Below are 13098 nucleotides of genomic sequence, written 5' to 3'. Positions count from 1 at the left end.
CTCAAGCCAGTGGCTCATTAGAGGAGTCTGTCTCCCAGGAATGGACTCCTTAGTCCCCACCTTTGTTGTGCTCAGTCACTGGCACGAGCAGCCATGGTGAGCGGGGACTCAGCGGCACATATGTAGTGATGGATCAGAGGGGCAGCAGAGGGGGCCTCCCTGCAGTTGGAGGTCTGAACAGAGCATGTTCACAGTCACCACAAGGCGAGTTTAGAATACAGCACTGCCCAAGCCCACCTGGATGGAGAGCATGCTTTTCCTCATGAAACTTCTGTTAAGATCCTTAGAAACTAGCATTCTGAAGAATGCAGTTTGGAAGAATGACATAAATCTTTCTTGGACATCTTTATTTTCTTTTTATATTACTTTATTTTTATGTATTTCCTTTAACATCTCCAGTAGAACAAATTCCATGCATATGCTACACATTGCATAAAATAACATGTCTTGCAAAATTACTTTGCATGTTTTAAGAGATGTCCCCAAGAAAGTGTGGATGCTTGTGTGCAAGTTCTATGCACCTTTTTGTCCTTTGTGTTTTGAAACTGCCTCTCTCTCTCTCATTGTTCTAACCTGTCCCATCGTCCCCTATGTCACCTTGATCATTTTACATGCCTTTATAACTTTCTCTAGTCCCTCTCTTAACTCAGTTTTTTGTCTGTGTACTGAGATGTTTGACCAGTTTGTTAACTTTTTCCAAGTCTAAGACTCTGAGTCAACGAGGCATTTGGAAATTTTTAGTTGATGGGGGTGTACAGGGGAGTCACCACGGTTGGAGGGCTCTAATGGCATCTGGCAGGTGAGGCCCACAATGCTACAAGTTCTGCAGAGAATAAAGAAGTAGCCAGCATTCTGCTTGATTTCCTTATCCACCAGGAACGTTCTGGTAGGTTGAAAAACTTGTTTATAACTACTTGAGTCTAGAGCCTAACTCTGGAGTCAGCAACCGTTGTGCCTCCTCTCCCGCTCCTCCCCGTGGCCAATTTTAAAATACACATAAATTTTCAGGAACATAACCATCGTGTGCATCGAGGGAAGATGATACTTTTGTTTGGCGCTTGACCAAAAGTGTTCACTGTTTGGAAAATCGTGACAAAGATGCGCATAGTACAGAAAAGCCTGTTTAATAAGTGAATTCGGATCCCCTACGCAGTTCCGATTTTAATTGGGATTCACTCTAAGTAGGGCTTGGAGGGAAGGGCAAGGCCGGCAGGGAGGGCAGGCAGCCGGTCTCGGCGGTGGAGGGCGCGCCGCTCCTCTGGGTCCAGTGTCCTCCCCGCCGATCTCTCCAGATCGAGCCGAGGAAATGGGCGCCAGGTAACCGGAGACTGCGGGAAGCGCGGCCGCGGTCCTGTGGAAACCCCAGCCAGCCCCGAGACCCCGACTTTTCCACTCGGCCACGTCAGCAGAATGGACAGCTGCCACCAGGTGGCGCCACACCGCAGCTGAAGCCCAGAGAACGGGCTCTGCGGCTGCCGGGCCCTTAGCGACCCCACCCCGACCGACTGTTCCGAACCCCACAGCTACTCTCTGGTGTACCTTTACTGTTTTGAGTAGTCAATTCAATACACGTTTATGGCTCTATTTTTGTAACCACTGCATTCCAGGTATGAGCTTCTAATTGCATTTCATGACGCCTAACGGAGTCGTTCACGAGCATTTACATATTGGCATATGTGTTTTCTATTATATTTTTACCTTTAATATTACAGTTGGGGCAGCATATTGATTTGTTAAAACATACGTCTAGGTAGATTATAATCACAATGACTTTTCAGAATGGTGAAAGGGTGAGGACTTGGGTCTGACGACCACTGTACTGGAGGACTGACCTCCTCCATACTACTGTCTTGACTTTGGTGACACTGTGACACACAGCTCCTTCACAATCGCCTCTCCTCCTACCTCCATCTCACAGTCGGGCTGCTCCTCGAGGCTCCTTTGCTCAGCTCTTCCCACACCTCCTCCTGCCAGCCTCACCTGCTCCCAGCTGCAGTCGCAGCCAGGCCATCTCCCACTCCTCAGAATCTCTCCTGCCCCTCCCCAGCTCCACACCCAGCGTCTGCCTCTTCTGCGCTCACTCCAACTCGGTCCTCATCGCCCGTCTCCTGTGGACTGTCTGTACAGGCGAGGGTTCCTGCCTAGGGATCAAGTTAGACCAAGTTCCAACACCCCCGCATTGCATAGCCCCTGCTCCTGCAGTTGAGCCCCTGAGGGTTCCCTGCCACTGTCCTGCCATGTCCCCAGCCCCACCTTGTATCAACTAACTCACTGTCTTCTGGTAGGTAAGGGCTCTCCTCCTGAAGTCTTTGTTGCTGTCCTTATCACTACAATACTCCAGGGCAACCAGGCACATGTCCCCATAGTCACCTCACTCAACCTCACCTTTGTCTCGTATTTAATGAGACACCAACTGGGTTAAACTCAGTGAACATTTTAATGAGATTTTGGCTTGGTTTTTTATAAAATATTTTTAAATCATGTATCACAAAAGCAATGTTCATAAAGATTTCAATAATTCAGAAATAAAGTAATTTCTGTGCCCATCTGTCTGTCCCCTCAAAAAACACTTTGTTGAAATAAAAGTGACAACTTTTTATATAGTAACTCACTTGTTCTTATGTAATCCAAGAGTTCCAAAGTTCTGTAACCTTCTAAGGTCACTGTTGCCTTTATTACCTAAATAAAGTGGTGCAAGCCCTCAGGCCACACTTACTGAAACCCCAACATCCTCCCTGTCCTTCTTGAGAACTCCCAGGGCTGCTTTCAGTCTCCTGATTTGCAATCACTCTGATTTTTGAATCCCACAAATTTGAAATGTAGTATTTTTGTTATCACGCAGTTTAAAATATTTTTCCATTATGATTTCTTATTTGATCCACAATATATAAATATAGGTATATAGGTATAAATTAAAATTTCCAAACATATGAGGATAGTCAAGTGATCTTTTTGTTTGATTTCTAGCTTGAACATTGTGGCCTAGATTTGAATATTGCTACATGATACTCAATGACTGAAATTTGCTGAAACTTGCTTTATTGCCCATGATCCGCTTTTTACTTGTAAATTTTCCTGTATGCTTAAAAATAAAGCATATTCTGCAATTATTGGGTATAGTGTTCTGTGACTCTCATCTATTAGGCCAAGTTTGTTAATCATGTTTAAATCATCTATATCTTTATCGATTTGGTCTGCTTATTCTACCGGTTATAGAGAGGCATATTAAAGCCACGTTCTGCAGTCATGAATTTATCTATTTCTACATACACTTCTGTCAATTTTCCTTTATATGTGTGAAGGCTATACATTTAAATTTATTTTTTTTTCTGGTGAATTGAGCTTTTTGTCATTACACAGTGGCTCTTTTTATTTTTAGCAATGTTTTTTGGCTTGAAGTCCATTGACTAACATTAATATAGCTCACCGGCTTTCTTTTTGTTAGTGCTTGCACAGTGTATTTCCCTTCTATTTTTATGTTCAAGTTTTCTTCACACTTATGTTTTAAATGAGTACCTTTTAATGTGGAGATAGTAACAATACCTATATCTTTGAACTGTGAGGATTAGAGAATATGATATTAGAAAATAGTGCCTAGCACATAGTGCTAATTAAATATTAGTTATTACTAGAGAAATATAAAAATGAGTGGTGAGTACAGCGTGATTAAAGTATCAATAATGTTTGATTATTTAATACCACTATTTGTGCCAGTACTATGGATTGAATTGTGTCCCCCCAAAGTTTAATGTATGGAGGCTTCATCCCCACTGTGAAGTGTTAAGAGGGTGGGAAGTCCTATTATGCTAACCGAAAGGTGGGGCCTTGAAGAGGTGATTAGATTGTAGGACCATGCCTTAATGAATGGATTAATAATGGTGGTCAGGGGCATGGTTCTGAGGGCTTTAAAAGAGAGAGCATGTGAGAGTCTCTCTCTCTGCTCTGCCATTTTCTGCCATGTGAGACCCCTGCATTGCTGTAAAGCCACTGCCAAAGAAGACCCTCACCAGGTGTGTTTCCTGGACTTTGGATTTCTGAGATTCTGAAACTGTAAGCAATAAATTTCATTTTTTTATAAATCACCCAGTTTCAAGTATTTTGTTATAAGCAACAGAAACAGATTAATACAGAAAATTGGTACCAGAGAAGTATGGTATTGCTTCTAACAAGTACTTGAAAATGTGGAAGCAGCTTTGGAACTGGGTGTTGAGGAAAGGCTGGAAGAATTTGAAAGAAGAGGTTAGAAAAAGCCTAGCTACTGGTGGGAGTTTATTTATTTATTTATTTATTTTATTTTTTCTTATTCCTTTGGCCTGAACCATGCCATTCTCACTCTCACAAGTTAATGTCCCTGTCACAGATAGAGTCGATTTCTGCAAGTCGAGAACTTCCTCAGCTTCTTCCTTGACCAGTTTGTGAGCCTGTCACTCCTAGTTCTATCTCTCCTTCTTTCCTTCTCACTGCGAGGAAGGCAAGTTCTCTTGGATTGTGGCCATTGCTGACACTGGTCCTTTTAATCTGGTTCCTGCCTGGCTTTTCTGTGGTTATAGTGATGTCAGGGTAGGCAATCGTAATGTTAAAGAAATTCATAACTAAAGCCAAGATGCTTCATTATTCTAGTTACAGTTTTCCATTTGTATTGTCCAGGCTAGGGGTTAGCGCCCATAGACCCTTCAAACCCATACTACAGACTGGGTCACACACCACTCACATGCCTGGCTGGGTCACTAGACCCCTCACATGCAGGTCCACGCTCTAGGCAACCGGGAAAGATCCCGGGAGTCATCGGCAGACAACACGAGCTCAGTCTTCAGCTTCTTCAGAAGCAGTGGTGGTGGTGGCCTCTGCGTAGCCCCCCAAGGGGTGTCATCCCGGGGGCATGGGGCACTGTGGATCAGAGCTGCTCGTCCTTACTACTCAAGTCCATAACCCAGGACACCTGGTGCACGTGCATATTTACATCAAATGCTCGGCAAGATTCTGAACATCTGAGTGGCCCTGACCATTTTTCTTCACTTTCCTGACAAGTGGACCTCACCGTGTCTCCTTACAATGGTTTTCTTCTCCATCGACTCCTTTTCCCTCAGCTTATGGAAATCTCTAAAGTTATATCATCTTTAAAAAACTTCTTCCCTTGTTTCATTCTCTAGGAAGGACCCTCACTCCCTTCTGCCTTTCAGTTCCTGGTGGGAGTTTAGAAGGCAAGAAAACCAGGGAAAGTTCAGAATGTTTTAGAGATTGGTTAAATGGTGGTGACCACAATGTTAATTAAAATATGGACTGTAAAGGCCATTCTAAGGAGGTCTCAGATAGAAATAATGAGTTTTTTGGAAACTGGGGCAAAGATCACCCTTGCTATGAACTGGCAAGGAACGTGGCTGCTTTCTGTTCATGCCCAAAAGTATTATGGAATGTGGAACTTAAAGGTACTGACCCAGGGTACTGGGTGGAAGAAATTTCTAAGCAGCAAAGCATTAAGGAAGCTGCATGCTTGTAACAGCCTATGCTGAGTTATGGAGGAAAAGGTATGACATAAAACCAGAATTTAAAAGGAAAGCAGAGTGTAAAGATTTGGCAAATTTCTAGCCTGGCCATGTGGTAGAGAAGCAGAGAGCATTTTCAGGAGAAAAATGCAATGGTGCAGCCCAGCAACTGTTTACTAAGGAGATTAGTACAGAGAAAAGGGATTATCGAAAGAAGGGGGAAAAGGCCCTGAAGGCACTGTAGAAGCCTCTGGGGCCAGCCCTTCCATTTCGGGTCCAACGAGCTAGGGAGACAGAATGGGCTCAGGGAACAGGCTTGCGGCACCCTCCATGGGCTCACTGCCCACGGCCACGTTGGGAAGCTGCTTCCAGCACTAGCACCCCAGCTGCTCTGGCTGCTGCAGCTGTGGCTAAATTGGTCCCAGGTGTGGCTGGACACACAGCTTTGGAAAATATAAGCTGGAAGCCTTGGCAGTGTCCACACGATGTTAAGTTTGGAGGCTCGCAGAATGGAGAGCTGTAGAGGCTTGGGAGCCTCCACCCCAATTTCAAAGGATCTGTGGAAAAGCCTGAGGACCCAGGAAGAGATCTGTTGCAGGGGTAGTCACCGCATGGAGACTTTGCTAGAGCAATGCTGAGCAGAAATGTGGGGCTGGAGTTGCAGCAGAGAAACCCCATTAGAACTAGGCCTGGTGGAGCCACGGGAGCAGGACCACCATGGAGACCCCAAAATTATAAAGCTACCAGTGTGCATCATCAGCATATGAGAGCTGAAGCATGCCTCAGACTAGAAAAGCCATAGGAGTGAAGCTGACTGAGGACTTGGACTCAATCCCCATACCAGCATGCAGAGGACGTCAAACATGAAGTCAAGGTACATGATTCCCCACCTTTGAGATTTAATGCCTGTCCTGCTGGGTTTCGGACTTGTCTAGGACCTGTTACCCCTTTGTTTTGTCTATTTCTCCCTCTTGGAATGGGAATATGTACCCTACGTTTGTCCCACCATTGTAACTTGGCAGTAGATAACTTGTTTTGATTTCACAGATGGGACTTTGGACTTTTGAGTTGAAACAAGACTTTGGAGATGAAATGAATGTATTTGCATATGAAAAGAACATGAGTTTTGGGAGGTCAGGAGCAGAATGTAAGGGATTGAATGTCCCCCCAACTCTTTGAAGCTTGAAATGAGTCCCCCAAGCTTTATGTGTTAGAAACGTAGCCCCCACTGTGACTGTTGGGAGGGTGGGAAATCCTATTATGGTAGTTGAAAGGTTGGGCCTTGAAGAGGTAATTAGATTGTAGGACCATGCATTAGGAATGGATTAATAATGGTGGTCAGGGGTGTGGTTCTGGGGGCTTTAAAAGAAGAGCATGGGAGAGGTTAGTCTCTCTCTGCTCTGCCATTTTCTGTCATGTGAGACCCTTGGGTCACTGTTGCCACCACCAACATGTGTTCCCTGAACTTTGGAATTCCCAGCCTTAGAAAGTGTAAGCAATAAATTTCATTTTGTTGTAAATTATCCAGTTCCAAATACTTTGTTATAAGCAACGGAAACAGATTAATATACTGCCTCACCCCACCCCCAGTCTGGAACAGTTTCTTCGCCTTCCCTTGTCTTTCGCATTCTCAGCAGTTTTAGTGCAGGCTTTGCATTTCCACCCGGGTCTGTGTGACATTTCCTCACGATCAGTCTTGGGTTGTGTTTTCTTGGCAGAAATACCCTGAGAATGCTGCTGTGTTAAGCTTACAGAATCAGAGAAGGGGGTCTGATTTTGTTGTCTGCCAGATCTTTCCACCACAACATCGCTATTTTTCCCTCCATAATTCAGTAGGATTTTCTGTGAAGATATTTCAAGATTGCATCGATACTCGGTTCTTCATCAAACCTCCACTACTCACCAGTTTTATAGCCTCTATTGAAAACTCCTGCCTGAATCAGCCACCACTCCAATGGTGCCATATGGTGACTTTCTTTTCTTTTCTTTTTTTTTTTTGGAGGCTGGCCAGTACGGGGATCCAAACCTTTGACCTTGGTGTTAGAATAGCACATGATGACTTTCTATTCCCGTTATCCCATCTACAATTAAGAGTTGTTATTCTACTGTAAGGAAAGGTTTTGCCTTTTCATCCCTCTATCCATCTATTGTCACTATGATTCACGGGTTCTAATTTATTTAAGGGTTTATAATTCATTACTATCATTATTTGCTTTGATACTCAAACTGTCCCAGATCTGGCCAGTGGGAGCGCCTGCCTGCAACGTGGCTTCTGTGTCCTTTTGACTTGTCCTCATCATTCTTTGGGCACTTCCTTCCTATCTGTCAAGCAAGATGTTCCAGCCTTACCCTGCATTTTTCCTGTCCCAACCTCAGAATTAGCCATTTCTCCAAGGAATTCTCATTCCTGATAGTGGAAGATGGTATTTAGAAAACCAATCTGGGCAGCTGGTGTGCTCCTTGTTACTGTGGTGTCACTGCTCCTAGGCCTCTCAATGAACAGATTTAGAAAACAAATATGCACACATACACATACACACGTATATATATTCATGCATATACACATTTATACAATCATGCATCTGTAATTATTTGTGTATCTATCTGTGCTTGTACACATATTTTAAAAACAGTTCATATTGATATCTCCAGTTTCAGTCCAATATCTCAGGGCTCTTTCTAGTCTTCCCACATTTTCCATATTTATCAGTGCCTTCTCCAACAGTGAGAAACCTGGTTACCATTATCCTCAATATGTTTACTTATCTGTGCAATGCAGCCAGTCTCTCCGCCACGCTGGCTGACTCCCTCAGCTGCCGGCTGCCCTCCCTGAGCAAGCCCTCTGCCTCCAAGAAGCCTCCTGATCTACCTCACCCCCTCCTGGCATCCCGCATTCCCCGTGGCCAGCGGGCACACTGCTGTCTCCTTCCCCACCTACTGCCACACAGCAGGCCTATTGCCAGGTCCCCCACTCTGGGAAGGGAATATTCAAAGGGCTACCATAGATTTTTGAAGGCTGCATATTGTGTTGTTTATATCTCCTCTTCTGTAGCCTGAAGGTGCAGGGGTTACAAGGACTCAAGTGGACCTGTCTGTAGCTTTTGTCAGAGGACATGGGCTATGCTCTCTCCTGAAAGTTTCTTTTAAACCGTTTTATTGAGGTATGATCCACATGTAAAAAGCTATACATGGGGGCCGGCCCGTGGCTCACTCGGGAGAGTGTGGTGCTGATAACACCAAGGCCATGGGTTCGGATCCCATATAGGGATGGCCGGTGGCTCACTGGGAGAGCGTGGTGCTGACAACAGCAAGCCAAGGGTTAAGATCCCCTTACCGGTCATCTTTTAAAAAAAATAAATAAAATAAAAAATAAATAAATAAAAAGCTATACATATTTAGTGGGTACTGAATGAGTATCAATGAGATTGGGGATAAGTATATACCCATGAAATGACCCCCACCAGGACTGTAGACATACCCATCACCTCCCAAAGCTTCCTCCTGTCCCCTTTATTATTATTATTACTGTTGTTGTCATTGTTGTTTTGCATGTGTTTGATAAGAACACAACGCAAGATCTACATTCTTAGGAAATTTTAATGATACAACACAGTATTGTTAGCTATAGGCACTATGCTGTACATGAGATCTCCAGAACTTATTTATCCTACATAACTGAAACTTTGTACCCTTTGACCATCGTCTCCCCGTTTCCCCCTCCCCCCAGCCCCTAGCAACCACCATTGTCTGCTTCTATGAGTTTGGCTGTTTTAGGTTCCACATATGAGCAAGATACGTGTATGGCTTCTTTCACTTAGCGTAATGTCCTGCAGGTCCATGCATGTTGTCGCGAATGGCAGGGTTTCCTTTTTCAAGGCTGAATTCTCTTCTGAAAGTGTTTTAACTACTGCCCTCTTTTGTAGCTGTGGGTGTATCCTGTTCTCATGGGGTAACCTTTTTTTCACCTCAGCCTGAAGATCTGAAAAATGGTGATCCCAGCCGAGCCTTCCTGCCTCAGCTGAGACAGTGCTGTGATGAAAGGGTTTTCTTGAATGGTTTCCTCTGAGCTGATTACTCCCTACCTCTGGCTGCCTCTCTCCAGTTTGGGTGGGGAGGGGGGTAATTTGTGAGAACACACACAATTACATTAACTGGCCTTCTTTTCTAATATCAGGCCATACCCAGATTTTATGTTCTCCCTACCCTTTGGCAACCTGACTTAATTTCTTTCCTTGTTATTTGTCACTAGTTAATCTTTTGCTATTAAAAAAAATATTATGTACTTAATATGTATAAGTCAAAGGGAATAGTTCTGTGATGTGGCTTCTTCTCAGAGGCTGCTAATGGTCCATCAATATTCTTCATCCTTAGATAATAAATCACATAATTCCCCAGTTCTAGGCAGACTCATGGCCACCCAACTAGAAGCTACATCTCCCAGCTTCCCTTTTTACCTGGGTGTGGCTACATGTCTGAATTCTGACCAATGGGATGTGAGCAAAAGTGATTACGCCATTTCCAGGTCATGCCCTTAAAGGGAATGAATGTGCACTCCCTTTTCCTTTCCCTCTTCTTGCTGGCCAGGATGCCGACCTGATGGCACTGGCTGGAGCAGCCACCGTGGAACCCAGAGAGGGAAGTCACTTGTTGAGAATGTCAAGATGCTGTGCCAGCTCTGGACTGCCTACCTTTGAACTACTAAGTAAGAGAAAATCAAAGTCCTATTTTGTTGAAGTCATATATTTTGGGGTCTGTGACTACCTGGACTGTATCCTCGGTAATACAGCTTCATGCCACTACCTTCACCCAGAAGCCTGTACTTCCTCTTGATTTGAATGTATTTATGTTTTCTCATCTCAAATATTATGTTTTATGTCCACATGTTTTAAAAATTAAACTGTTAGCTAGCGGTTCAACTAATTTTTTCTCCAAGAATCAGCTAATGGATTTACTTTAATGTTCTTAATGTTTTACAATTATTTTTGCTACCTTTACAGTTAAAAGAACTTTAGCCATTTATAGAATTTGGAGCTCACATCCCTTTCTCCTCAACATTCTTTCTACATTGTTCCATTAGAAGTCTGAGGCCAGTCTCATTTTATTCTCCTTGGTAGATTGTCTGCTTCTACTAGCAGGATGTTTATGGTAGGAAGCTTTTTTTAATCTCTAAGATTTAGGAAGTTCATAAGAGCTATTCCAGTCTCGATGGTTTCTTTACTCAGTTTCCCTGGAATATAGTAAATCCCGTTCTTTTGCCTAATTGGGTCTTTTTTGTGTCAGAAGTGGCTGTTTTCTTTTATGTTTTTGAGTACTTTTCTTCAGTTCTATTTGTTTCCTCTTCATCAGGGACTCTTTGTATCCTGGATCGATATAGATGTCATACCTGTCTGTCATTCCTCTCCAGTCACTTCATCTCTTTACCCATCTTTATTGTGTTCTGTGCGATATTCTCAAACCTCTCATTCATATCATTGCCTCAGTTTTCTGTCATGTCAACTCCACTTCTTGTGGCTTCTAATATGACTTCCAGATATTTAGTGGGTTTTTCTTCTGTTTCTTTCTTTACCTCTTCCAGTCCCGCTTTCACCTTATTTTGGTATCTCTATTTTTTGTTTGTTTCATAGGGTCCACACTATATTTAATTTCCTCGAGAGAGAAAATTCTTGTCAAATATCTTCTTCTATTTTCCGGAATTATTTCTCTTCTGATATGTAGTATAATGTGTATTTTCCTCCTGACAATCTTTGGAAGAGGAGTGTAGTATCTTGCATAGATCTCATGGTAGATCTTTACTAAGAAATAGTGTCTATTTTAATTTTTTTTAAATGTTTACCTAGAATCCCCAAACCCTCTGGATATAACTTCTATTTCACAGGAAATTAGTGGCTAGAGAACCAAGCTAAACATTACCACGAGGAAGCAACCAAACGAATATAGTAGCTGGGACATTCCATGGGACAACTCACTCAATTGCTTGCACTATGTGTCCTAAAAAAAAGGGACTATACTAGATTAAAATAAACTAAGGGAAAACATGTGGTCCTGGATTGGATACTGATTTGGATAAGCCAGCTGTAACAATAATTTTAGTTAATTGAGAAATTGTAATATGGCCTAGAAATTAGAAGAGATAAGATGAAAATACAGTGAAAGATAAAGGTAGAAAGTGTTGACTAAATTAAACAGGTTATAAAAAGGTTGTAAAACAATTTTTAGAGTCTGATCTCATTTTGGTTTACACACACACAGTTGTCACAGTAGTGTTCTCTAGGAGATAGAAATATACTGGGTTTTTTAAAACCTTGTCTGTATTTTCTAATGTTCTGCAAAGCATATGTCTTGCTTATGTAATAGTAAATTATTTTAAATAGTGACATAGATTTAAATGGGACATACCATAAAGATAAATAAAGCTTAAGCTTCAGTGCCCCTTATTTACATGGGCATTATGAGGAGGACCTCTAGTGATTCTGTATCATACTTTGCGGGCTTTTTTAGTTTACTTTTTAAGTTGTAGCATCTTTTAATTCTGGTGAAATATATATAGCATAAAGTGTACCATCTTAACCATTTTTAAGTGTACAGTTCAGTGGCATTAAAGACATTCACAATGTTGTGCAGCTGTCACCACCGTCCATCTCCAGAACTTTTTCACTTTCCTAAACTGACACTCTGTACCCATTAAATAATAACTCCCTATTCCCCCCTCCACCCAGTCTTTTTACTTTGAAGGCTCTTCAAAATCTAGCTTTAAGCTTCACGAAATCTGGTCCAGCCTCAACTGACAAGCAGATGTCCTGATAACTCCTAAGCAAGCTCTGAAATGACACCTCGCACTGCCCAAGTAGCTTTAGCTTCAAACCAAAGGGCAGTCAATATAGTTGTGGAGGCTGTCACCGAAGTTCTCATCACTAAATGTGGAAAAGCAGTGATCGTGGCAGCGCCAAGACAAAAGCAATGTTTTCTCAAATTATTAGACTATGCACTTATATTACTTTCCCCAGAAGCTACAAGTTTGTCATTCTTAAGGTCCTAATTTCCTGTAAATTAACCCTATTTTCTTCATTGCTTAGTATCATCACTTGCTTAAAATTAGCCCTCAAGTGTACATAGGAGTTTTATATAGTTGTATCAGCTAGTTTTAAGTCTGGCTCAATATGACAGAAAATCCAAAATTTTTTTAAATTTTATTTTTTGCTGGCTGGTACAGGTATCGAACCCTGGACCTTGATGTTACCAGCACCACACTCTAACCAACTGAGCTAACTGGCCAGCAGAAAATTCAAATTTATTTCTCTCGTACATAAAAGAAGTCTGGAAGTACACAGTTCAGGACTGGTATAGTAGTTTTATGAGCATTAAGGAACCAGAACCCTTTTATCTCGCTGTGTTACCATACTTAGCATGCTACTTCATGGCCCAATAGAGCTTCTCATGCTCTAGTCATTGGGTCTTATTCAGTCAGAGGAAAGAAGAAGGAGTAAACAAAAAGCATGCCCTCTTTCTACAATGATTTCTCACAGAAATTGTACCTAACACTTGAGTGTACATCTCTTCTGCCAGAGAGAGCGTACTCACATGGCCCTATCTAGCTGCAAGGGAGGCCAGGAAATGT

Source organism: Cynocephalus volans, chromosome 6 (assembly GCF_027409185.1).
Source record: "Cynocephalus volans isolate mCynVol1 chromosome 6, mCynVol1.pri, whole genome shotgun sequence".
Classification (NCBI taxonomy): domain Eukaryota; kingdom Metazoa; phylum Chordata; class Mammalia; order Dermoptera; family Cynocephalidae; genus Cynocephalus; species Cynocephalus volans.
The sequence above is the reverse complement of the archived record's forward strand: the minus strand, read 5'-3'. Positions refer to the sequence as shown.